Source organism: Cebus imitator, unplaced genomic scaffold, assembly GCF_001604975.1.
Source record: "Cebus imitator isolate Cc_AM_T3 unplaced genomic scaffold, Cebus_imitator-1.0 Scaffold410, whole genome shotgun sequence".
In the NCBI taxonomy this organism is placed as follows: Eukaryota; Metazoa; Chordata; class Mammalia; order Primates; family Cebidae; genus Cebus; species Cebus imitator.
Window position 1 is genome coordinate 1,249,370 of NW_016107725.1, and position 11,471 is coordinate 1,260,840.

An 11,471-nucleotide genomic window follows, 5' to 3' on the forward strand; every position below is an offset into this window, starting at 1 on the left:
AGTCTAGCTGCAGTGGAACTGGAGAGGCGTTTTTAATTCGACATATTGCCATGCCGAGCAAAATCAGAGTCCTTTTGTTGGAATGGAACATGTAGCGAAGGAGACAATGGGCATTAGCCAAGTCACTAGCCGTGTCCACTGCAGCTGGAAAGTAAGAGTGGTGGGTTGGCGTTCGGGAGAGGAGGAGGCAGAGCATGAGAAGAGCAAGGGCCTGTCACAGTGGCTCATGCCTGTAATTCCAGCACTTTGGGAGAGTGGGTGGATCACCTGAGATTAGGAGTTCAAGACCAGCCTGGCCAACATTGTGAAAACCTGTCTATAGTAAAAATACAAAAAATTAGCTGGGCATGGTGGCGCACGCTTGTAGTCCCAGCTACTCGGGGGGCTGAGGCAGGAGAATCGCTTGAACCTGGGAGGCGAAGGTTGCGGTGAGCCGAGATTGCACCACTGCTCGGCAGCCTGGGTAACAGAATGAGATTCTTTCTTAAAAAAAAAAAAAAAAGAAAGAGGGCAAGACCACTGATGCCTCAGTAGTGCTCATTATAAAGCTGAAATGTCATGTCAGTGGTTTTTAAAAGGTGCTTGAACTATTTTCACCTCTTTCTAAATGGATCTTTCTTGACTCAGCAAATATCCAAAATGTTTCCTGTTACTCTAATTTGTACCCTCATTTGAATCTCCTTCTTTGCAAATGCCCAACTCATGAGACCATAACATTTTTCTTTCTTTATAAACCATTCTTTCTGGCTGTTTAGGAAAAGAAAAAGATGGATAATTAAAAAACACATAATTACTCCAAAACTACATTAATTCTACTTTGGTGTCACAGCAGGGAACTCCATCCTGGGGAATTCATGAATGCCTGACCTGGAGAATTGTAATGAAAAAAATGTCACAGGAGACCAACATTTTGAATTATTGATTAGAAGAGGTTTTTCCGGTCTCTTTTGGCTTAATTATATACTGTGAAAGAGGCGGCGCGGACAGAGGGAGAGACCGAAGACGCAGAGGTTTAGACTAGTTGAGAGGTGGGAAACTGCTGTATTGCATTCACCTTTTTTTATGAAGCTGTAGCTGTGGAGTTCATGGGCAGTGGCTCAAAAAAAGGAGCCTTGGAGGAAGAACCTAAGGATTAAATCATAAGAGTCCCATGCTTGCTTCAGCAGCACAGATACTAAAATTGGACCGATACAGAGGTGAACATGGCCCCTGTGCAAGGGTGAAGCATTCCGTGAAAAAAAAAAAAAGATCCCTGCTGGTCTTTTGACAAAGAGATTTCTGCATATGAATACTGTGCTTCCTCCGTCGAGTGCGCAGGTGGGCCAGGAGCCTCCCTTCACTGCATAGTTACTCTGAGAAGCTTGGCATTTGAACACAGGCTTCCCAAAACTCCATTTTCCTGAGAATCGTGTGCTGGACTTCCTGGGAGAAATAGAAGAAAGGTTTCTGGTTACTGAGTCCTGATTTGAGGGCAAAGGGATCAAGATTTTGGAGCTAAGGCAGTAGATGAAGGCTGCTCTGTGCTCTCAAAGGAACATCTAAATAACATGGAAGCCATCCAGGGGCGTGTCAGTTGCTGGGCCTGGCTTCTGGCTGGGATGCTCTTTTGTGGGTAATGCTGGGCGCTGCCATTCTGGTGGCTGCTAAGCCAGCCCTGGGATGCTTGTCACAACATGCTGTGAGGTTGGCAGTGCCCTTTGGGACCCCACCCCTGCCCGCTGCTTTCTGCCCTGCAGGTATTCTGTAGGCCTTTTCTCATCCAGAAGCTGCTGCACGGGTCCCTTGCTCTCTCAGGATGCTTCCTGGCCCCTTCGCCCTCAGACAGAGGGGGTGGCCCCCTCCTTCTGTCAGAACTCTGCTCACTTGCCACCTCCTCCAAGAAGACCTCTGGCACCTCCTTTTCCTATACTAGGGCAAGTCCTCCTGTTAAACACTTTCCAGCATCTGGTGCTTTTTATTCCTACAATCGATAGCAGTTTGTGATGAAGTGTTTATTTGTGGGATGAGTTGCTTAACATCCACCTCGGTCATTAGGCCGTACGCCCACCAGTGTAGGCGCCATACCAGTGTTGCTTACAGTGATATCTCCAGAGCCTTCCTCACCACTGGGGACATAGTAGGCTCTTGGACTAAGCACGTCTTCCTCTCCACCCTCTGAGGCTGATTTACGATTCCCATTGTATGAATGTGGAGGCTCAGAGGAGTTCATTGACTGACCTGAGGTCACACAGTAAAGGTTACCAGCAAGGGTTGAGCTGGGATTCGCACCCATATCTCCCCAGTTATGAGCCTTGCTCTTTCCAGTAACGTTCCTAGCAGCAGCTACACCCAGGGAGTGGCCCCCCGTGAGCCTGAAGCAGAGCAGATGGCAGCAGCCTCGTCCTAACACCAAGGGCCTTGCGGCAGTGGGCAGTGCCCTGGCCTCCCACCCCCTGCATTCATTGTTGGTGGGCCCTCTCCCTGTCCCCTGTGTCTCCTTGTACTAGAGGGACTGTGAGCCTGTCCCCAGAGGGCACATGAGGATCCACTGTTAGGCCACTTTTCTCAAGCTGGACTCCCGACCTTGCCATGCCTGGAATCCTTCCTTAACTTGACCCTCTGGATTCAGGGCACACCTTTGCCAGCAGGATACCATCCTTTGTTGCTATGTGAAACTTTTGAATTTAGACCAGATTCACCCAGAGCTGGCTGTTTTACCATTGTGCCACCCACTGACACTTCCTTCTCTTCCCCCTCATTGTCCACGAGGCTCAGCAGCTGGCACCATGTCCCTGACCCAGATCATGTGTCTGGCACCTGCTTGCCTTCTGTGGGTGCTGGTTCCATGGTAGCCCAGGAACCCTTGCTGCCAGCAGGGCCCCTCAGCCAGGACCTGGCATACTGTGCCCAAGCAGATGGTGCTGGAATGTGGTGAGACTCCCCTTCAGGGCAGGGAGTGGAGAGAGGAGGGTTGGACACAGGGCCTGGGTATTATTTGGAGTCACTTTGTCACTGGAGATGTACCAGGTGCATCCTTAGAGCTCAGAGCAGAATCCCCTCGCTGCAGCCAGATGGGCTCTGAAGCTCCCAGCATGGATCTGCATCTCCCGGCTGGGGAAGGAGGCAGGCTGAGGGGTGGAGAGGCCTAGAGGGTGGATGAAGGAGAGCCAGTGTGAGCGTCTGGCCTTGTTCTCTCTCCCTTCGCTGTTGCTGTTCTTCTAGTCCCTTCCTTCTTGTACTGTTACTTCAAACCCCTTTCTGTAAAATCATGCAGCTAATGTTACTGAGTGCCGATGCTGTTTCAGATCAGTTGTGCTGGGCTCTGGGGCTCCATGGCTCTGCCTTCTTGGAATTTCAGTCTCACAGGGGAGATGCTCTAGAGAGGGGCAGATCATCCCCAGAGAAGTGTGAACTTCCCTGTGACATGCACTCGGAAGGAGCAGGACATGGTGTGACGAAGGTGCATCATGGGGGGAGAGGACTAGTCGGGGACATGGAAGCAGGCCTCCTGGGAGATGGTTTGGATGCCGTGGTCTCATGGATGAGCGGGAGTTACCTGGGAGATGGGGAGGAAGGGTACAGGCTGGGAACAGAGAGCACAGGGTCTCATGGGATGGAGAAAGGCAAATTGGAGGGAGTCAGGGAAGGCCAAGGTAGCGGAAGTGGAGAGGTCCAGGGGCCATGGTGAGAGGGACTCTACTGGCTTCTAGGATAAAATGCAGGGTGTGCAGGGACTGGGAAGCTCCTTCCTACTGCGGGCTGAGGGGATGCAGGTTTCCCAGCATGCATGGGAGGAAAGGGCGTGTTGGCGATGATGCCAGCTATCACCATCATCATACCAGTAGCTGACACCTCCTGGTGCCTGCTGTGTGCCGGGCTCTGCTCTGAAGGCTTCAGGAATTCTCAGGAAAGAAGGGAAAAGGGTAAGGGTCAGGGAAGACTTCCAAAGCCTTTCAGGGCTTTATTTGGAGTCAGCACAAAGGGAATGCCAGCAATTTCACACACACACACACACACACACACACACACACACACACACACACACACTTCTTCCATGTGAGCTAACATGAGCATTTTGTAAGTCCGTTTGGGTTGTCAAATGCCGGACATAAAGCTGAAATGATTCAAGAGATTGGAAAGCCGAGATGATTAGAATGCCTTTTACCCATAAGTTTTTAATACATTAGAAACCCAAAAACGATGTTTACCCTTTACAAGCAAATTAAGTGTTATTCGTTTGTTTTTTAAAGAGGTAAGTCACACGATGGGTTTAGAATAGATGTCTTCAGAGATCAGAGTCATCGTTTCCTTTATTAGGAAGCAGAGGAGCCGGAGACATGCCGTTTAATGCTGCGCCTTACGAGGGTAGTTTTCTTTCTCTGGAGTGGACTGAGTGCATCTTCCTAATATCTGTGGCAGTCGTGTGATAATAGACTGCATTAGAAAATGTTATACTTTTATTTCAGAGCCAATGATTTCAAGGGCTTTACAGGAAAGAAGTGGGTTCTTCTCTGTCACATGACCTTGAGGATCGGTAAAAATCTCTTTCCTGCTAGGAGTTGATGTATGATTTAGAATTCTAGGAGCAAAACGTCCATTTGCACATAGGAGTCTAGCTGACATCGCACTGTGGAAACTATTCAAACATGCAGTTTCCTCATCTGTAAGTGGAGTCAACAACAGCCTCCTCTAATAAAGCAGGGATTAAACAGAGGGATTCAAGTGAGAACACATTTATAGGCATGTTGACATGGGAGCACATTCACAGACCTCTCCAGATGCGTAGTCACAATGACACACGTATGTGAATACATCACACACACGCTCAGAGGTTTGCTGAAATTCTCCAAAAGAAAGCTAGTTGTAGTCGTTTTTTTGCTCGTTGCATTGGGTTTGACTGGGGCCAGGGTGAAGGTAAGTGAATCCACCACTCAGCCTCCCCAGCCAATGCCCAACTAAGCCTGTGGGCGGCTTCCTGCTGACTCTCAGGTATTTTGGATCTCCAGCCCAGCCTGAGTGACCAAATTGCCCCACAGGGATCATCAGAGCAGCCAGTCCAGGTGCTTAAGCCATCATGGGGACCTGCACTTGCAGCTAAGAAACTGAACATTGTGGCAAAGTGAGTAGAGGAGCTGTGCCCCCTCAGATTAGCTCCTGCCTGGGCCCCACCGCCTGGGGAAGCAGAGAGGACAGCTCCGATGCAGCCATCTGAAGGACATGTGGGAGTTAACTGGGAGAAGAAGGGAGGAAGAGTGTGTAGGGTCTGCTGTGCCTGGTTGGCTGCACCTCTACTTGCTCTGGCCCCTCTGCTTGGAATACCCTCTCCACGCAAACACTCAGGTTCAGCGTCACCCACACTCCCAGCCTGGCTCAGATGCCGTCTCCCCCTGCAGGGCTCTCTGGATCTCCCTCCTCACCTCCTTTGAGCCTTTGTCTTTGGACCTCTCATAGAATTCAGCATGTCGACCTCGTGCCGTGGCCATCAGAGCTCCTGGAGAGTGGTCACTCCCAACACTCCGCATGAAGCTGGGCTCAGAGAGCATTTGATGATCAGAGCTGCTCCGGGTATCCTGTTTGCACAAAGGAGCTCTCCTGAATTTCAGTTTAATGAGATCACTCCCTTGCTTCATTGGCCCCCTTAGTACTTAGGGTAAAATCCAGTCTTTCTCATGCCCCTAGACTGCCTGTTAATGACCCCTCCCTACTTCTCCCTCCCTCCCTCTCACCAGGCTCCAGCTCCCTTTTCCAGTGCAGGGAGAGTGCCAAGCTCATTCTGGCCTCTGGGCCCTTGCACATGCTAAGCCATCTGCTCGGAATTTCCCTCCCCTTCACCTGGCCACCCCTACTCATCCTTCAGGTTGGAGCTCAAATGTCACTCAGAGATCTCTTCCCTGACATCCCCTCACTATATTTGTAATTGCTTATTTGCTTTTGTGATGGTTTAAGGCAGGTACCCAACTAGAACTCCAGGAGTGCGGGGCAGAGTCTGTCTTGGTCAGCACTGTATCTGGGGCACTTAGTACAAGGTTTACATAGAGCAGAAAAATAATTATTTTTGTGAAGAGAGGCACAAATGCAATGCAAAGAGAGGCCTGCAAGATCTCCCTTTTTGGCTCGTCTTCCTCCTGAAACTGCCCTTTTTACACTTCTTATTTTGGAATCCAAGCCCGGCCTGAGTTTAGTTCCTTGCTTGTGAAACGTGGCTCTGCAGTGTCACCAATCCAACGTAAAGCAGCTGCTGCCAAGCCCATGCTCCTGGCTCTCTGGTCTGGGGTTCAGCAGGAGCTGGCCACATTCCAAATACTGGGGTCTGCTGCTCTCGGCCCTAGTATACAGCAGGCTGCAAGTGCCGAGAAACTAACCGCCCACCAGCTGCTGGCAGGGGCAGACAGCATTGCCGTGCAACTCCACGAGCTCCCCCAGCCATGGGTAACGTTGAGGAGTGGATTCTACGCCACTGACCACGGTGTTCCTGTGGGGTACGTTCCTGTCACCCATAACGGTGGCTGGTTTGACAAGCCACCCTTTATAGGCTGACTTCTCTTCCCTGTCTCCTTCCCACTCCCCACCCCAAACAGACTACTTGACCTTGAATCCTTATCGCAGAGTCTACTTGTGGGAGAATGCAAACTAAGACAAACACTGTTGCAGCATGGCACTGTGCTGTTCTGTTATTATTACGACTACATGATAAGCACGCTGACCACATGCTTCTGCACGTGTTTGCTCATCAGATCCTCCCATGAATACCCTCTACCATGTGATGTGGCCATCAGAGCGTATGAGAGCGTGGAGACAGAGGCCCAGGCTGTGAAGTGTGTCCTTATGCCCTGAGACCATCTACACTTAGAGAAGAGCATTCAGATGATCGGTCATGGATGGCCACACACTCACACAAATGCCAGTGTGTGCACACTTGGACCCACATGTGCAGAAACCTCTTAGCGGCAATTTCAATTTCCTGATTAAAAACAAATAAGGAAGGCATGTTCTATCCAGCATCCCACACTCCAGCTTATGGAATCCAGGGACTTCCTCGGGTCATCTGGCCCAGCCTCCTGCATCTAACCTAAACCAACACGGAATGAGGTCTTGTCAGCTAAGAAGCAGCACTTAACCAGCCACTGAGTGAGCTGTTAGGGACCCTGTGATAATGACAGGCTTCTCAAATGAGAAGATGAAGAGGGTTGCGTGTGTGTGTGTGTGTGTGTGTGTGTGTGTATTTTTTTTTTTTTTGACTGTTTGAGGTTTAAAATTACATAGTAGAACTAATAGGCCCTTTCTGTCTCATAATTATGTTTGTCGTGATACAAACCCTTAAACGTTTGGCTGCTGATCTTGGATGAAACTCCCAGCATCAGATGGAATTGTAACGCCATGATGAGCCATTATGCTGTGGCCGGGAGTCGTCCCTGTGTGACTCGCTGCCCGGGAGTGCTGCTGTTCTCGGCGTGTACAACGAGGGCTCATAATTGGAAGGAGGTCATGTTTTCCGTGGAGCTGTCACTTGGGACCCAAGGACTTGGAGACAGGAGCTACTGGTTCAGGAGCCCGTGGGAGTTAGATGGGACCTGGGGCTCTGCCATTTCCCCCTTTGCTGGAAACACAGAGCTTTGAGAATTCTATAGCCCAAGCAAGGGCGGCACTGGGCTGCCTTCATCTACATGGAGATTGCTATTCCTTCAAGAGCGCAGTTGCAGCTAATTGAACTTTAAATTGTTCCATCCCTGAGAATAATGAACGTTGAGACCATTTCGCCAGGATGATGAGTTTAGTCCTGGAATAGATGTCGTACAAGTCGGGCGGTGAACTGCACCGAACACGCCTGGAGTGATGTTAGCAAGACAGCAAGCTGAAAATTAGCATTCCAGAAGGGATAAAGCCATCGGCACACAATATTAGAGAAGATTTTTATGACATTATGTTTCTAGGTAGTTTGGACTTCCTGAGTTAGTTAAGAAACTTAATTTTCTTCGCATCAGAAATATCTTAGGGCTCTTTTGGTTGCAAGTGAATGTACTTGTTAAAGTAAAGGGAGATGTTTTATCAGTGAGGCACAGTGACCTGGTAGAGAACTTAGGTGTTTTCCTTTTCTTTCTTGCAAAGGGCTAGTGAAAGACTAGCTCCTTATTTTGGAGGCCTGATGTATTCTTTGCTTTGAAGGAGAAGAGATTTTTAAAGTCAACTTTAAATATCAGTTTATTTGAGATAATTTGCATGCTCTAAAATGTATCAATTCAAAAACCGTAATTTGATGTGCTTTGACAAAGATACAGTTGTGTAACCACTACCACAATCATGAAAGAGAACATTTCATTACCCCATGAGCCCCTTTGCAGCCAGTCCCACACCTGGGCCGCTAGTATCACTGATCTGCTTTCTGTCACTCTTTTGCTTTGTGAAGATTTCATAGAAATGGATTTACAGTGTCTGTTGGTGTCTGATTTCTTTCACTTTGCATAATACTTTTGAGAGCCGTTCACGCTCTCACACGTATCAGTAGTTCTTTCTTTTTATTGCTGAGTAGTTTTCTGTTGTATAGGTACACCACAATTTGTTTATCTGTTCAGCAGGTGATAGATATTAGGGTTTCATTTCTGAATAAAGTACATGCCTTTGTGTAAACTTAGGTCTCCTTATCTCATGGGTAAACACCTAGAAGTAGAATTTCTGGGCTGTACAGTAAGTGCATGTTCCATTTTATAAGAAACTATAAAACGTTTACAAAATGGTTGTCCCATTTTGCATTCCCACCATTATGGATGGCAATTTCAGTTGTCCCACGTCCTTGACTACTTTTGGTGTTATCAGTCTTTAATTTTAGCCATTCTAGCGAGCATTTAAGTCCACCTCAAGGTGGTTTTAATTTACATGTTTCTCATGAATAAAGATATTGAGCATCTTTTTTTTGTTTATTGTGTTTGGTGAAGCAACTATTCAAATTGTCAATGCTTAAAGTTGGAGTTAATCTTATTATTATTTAGATGAGTTCTTTATATATTTTGGATGTAAGTTCTTTATCAGATACATGTTTTGAAAATATTTTCTTCTAGTCTGTACTTGCTTTTTAATTTCTTAACAGTGTCTTTTACTTGGAGTGCTTATATTGTTTACATTATTTATTGAAACTTAAAAAAATTTAGGCTGGCTGTGGTGGCTCACATCTATAATCCCAGTGCTTTGGGAGGCCGAGGCAGGCAGATCACTTGAGGTCAGGAATTAGAGAGTAACCTGGCCAACCTGGTGAAACCCCATCTCTGCTAAAAATACAAAAATTAACCAGGCATGGTGGTGTGCTTCTGTAATCCCAGCTACTCGGGAGGCTGAGGCTGGAGAATCACTTGAAACTGAGAGGTGGAGGTTGCAGTGAGCCAAGATTGCGCCATTGCACCCCAGCCTGGACGACAGAGTGAGACTCTGTCTCAAAAAAAAACCAACATTATTTCAGACTTATGGAAGAGTTGCATGAATAATACCAATAATTCCAATATCCACTTTGCCCATATTTCCCAGATGTTATTTCTTCAAATACCTTCTTGCTTGCTTTCTCTTTCTCTCTCCCTGGCCTCCCACCTTTGTTACTCTGTGTATTCACATGGTTCCTTTCTGCACAGGCCAGCTGTCTCTGACTCTCTGGTTAAGCATCATTTAATTATAACTAGCAGCTCTGCGTTCCAATTTCAAATACCTGAAGAGAATTTAACTGGCTCCAGTTGGGTTGGGTATCAGCCCCTGACCCAATCAGCAGCAATCTTATTGAGTGGTTCTTTGAGAACAAATCATGGATGTGTTTTCTAAGAATGGATTAAAGAGTAGGAGAAGAAACAAGGAGTATCTGTTCTATAAAAGATTAAATTATTTGAAAAATAACAAGTATATATCGCTTTCCAAATGAGTATTGTTTTCCTGTGGTTATCTGGGATACAAGATGCCTTTCCCAAAACCTATGTATTTATCTTATTGCTCACCCCAGCGCCTGTCTTTGAAGAGCACTGTTAGGGTCGGTTACTTTCCACTAAAAGAAAATCAGTATCTATTCTTTTTTTTTTTTTTTTTTGAGACGGAGTTTCGCTCTTGTTACCCAGGCTGGAGTGCAATGGCGCGATCTCGGCTCACCGAAACCTCTGCCTCCTGGGATCAAGCAATTCTCCTGCCTCAGCCTTCCGAGTACCTGGGACTACAGGCCCGTGCCACCATGCCCAGCTAAGTTTTGTATTTTTAGTAGAGATGGGGTTTCACCATGTTGACCAGGATGGTCTCGATCTCTTGACCTCGTGATCCACCCGCCTCGGCCTCCCAAAGTGCTGGGATTACAGGCTTGAGCCACCGCGCCCGACCTCAGTATCTATTCTTAGTAGTCACACCTCCCTCTTGACTAAAACATGGTAGTTTTTCACCTTTATTTCCTAGTGACCAAACGCAGTATCTGGATATCTGAGCATGCACGCGGCTGTGGGTAAAGTTGGATTAAAGGGTTTAACCACATCTCTGTCAATCCTTAGCCAGGCTTTCTCCATATCGCAGCCCAGAATTCCTATTCTGTTGTTCTCTCAGGGACATCTGGAATCTAGAGGTTCAAAGGTACTCTGTGTCTCTCTCTTGCTCTCTTCCTTTCTTATTTTTTTTTTCTTTCTATTTACCCCATACCCTACAGTCAAGCCTTCTTAACATGACTGTCATAGTCACTGGCAGCCAGCAATACCTGCAGTCTATGTTAGCCAGAATAATGGCCTCCAAAAGATGTCCCATGTCCTAATCTTGGAACCTGTGAATATATTCCCTCACCTGACAAAATAAACTTTGCAGATGTGATTAAGGATCTTGAGATGGAACTATTATCCTGGATTATCAGCTGAGTGGGTCCAATGTGGTTATAAAGGTCCTTATAAGAGGTAGGTAAGACAGTTGGCTGGGCACAGTGGCTCATGCCTGTAATCCTAGCACTTTGGGAGGCCGAGGCATGTGGTTTGCCTGAGCTCAGGAGTTCGAGACCAGACTGGGCAACATGGTGAAACCCCGTCTCTACTAAAATACAAAAAAGTTTTGCTGGGCATGGTGGAGTGCACCTGTAATCCCACTACTCAGGAGGCTGAGACAGGAGAATCGCTTGAACCTGTGAGGCAGAGGTTGCAGTGAGCCAAGATTGCGCCACTGCACTCCAGTCTGGGTGACAGAGTGAGACTCCGTCTCAGAAAAACAAAACAAAACAAAACAAAATTGAAGGCGGAAGAAGGAGAGGGAACAATGAAGCAGGACTTGGAGTGATGCCCTTTGAAGATGGAGTAAGGGGCCACAAGCCAAAGAATGTGGGAAGGCTCTAGAAGCTAGAAAACTTGAGGAAAAAGCTCCTCCCCCAGAGCCTTTAGAAGAAACCAGCCCTGCTGACACCTTAAATTTAGCCCGCTGAAACAGATTTCAGATTTCTGGCCTCTGGAACTGTAAGAGAATAAATTCAAGTTGTTTCAAGCCATGAAGTTTGTTGGAATTTGTCA

General features: G+C 47.3%; 1 pseudogene; it reads left to right on the forward strand.

Moving 5' to 3' along the window:
- Positions 1-1,154: 1,154 nt before the first annotated feature.
- On the forward strand, positions 1,155-1,254 carry LOC119468311 (annotated as a pseudogene).
- Positions 1,255-11,471: the final 10,217 nt, after the last annotated feature.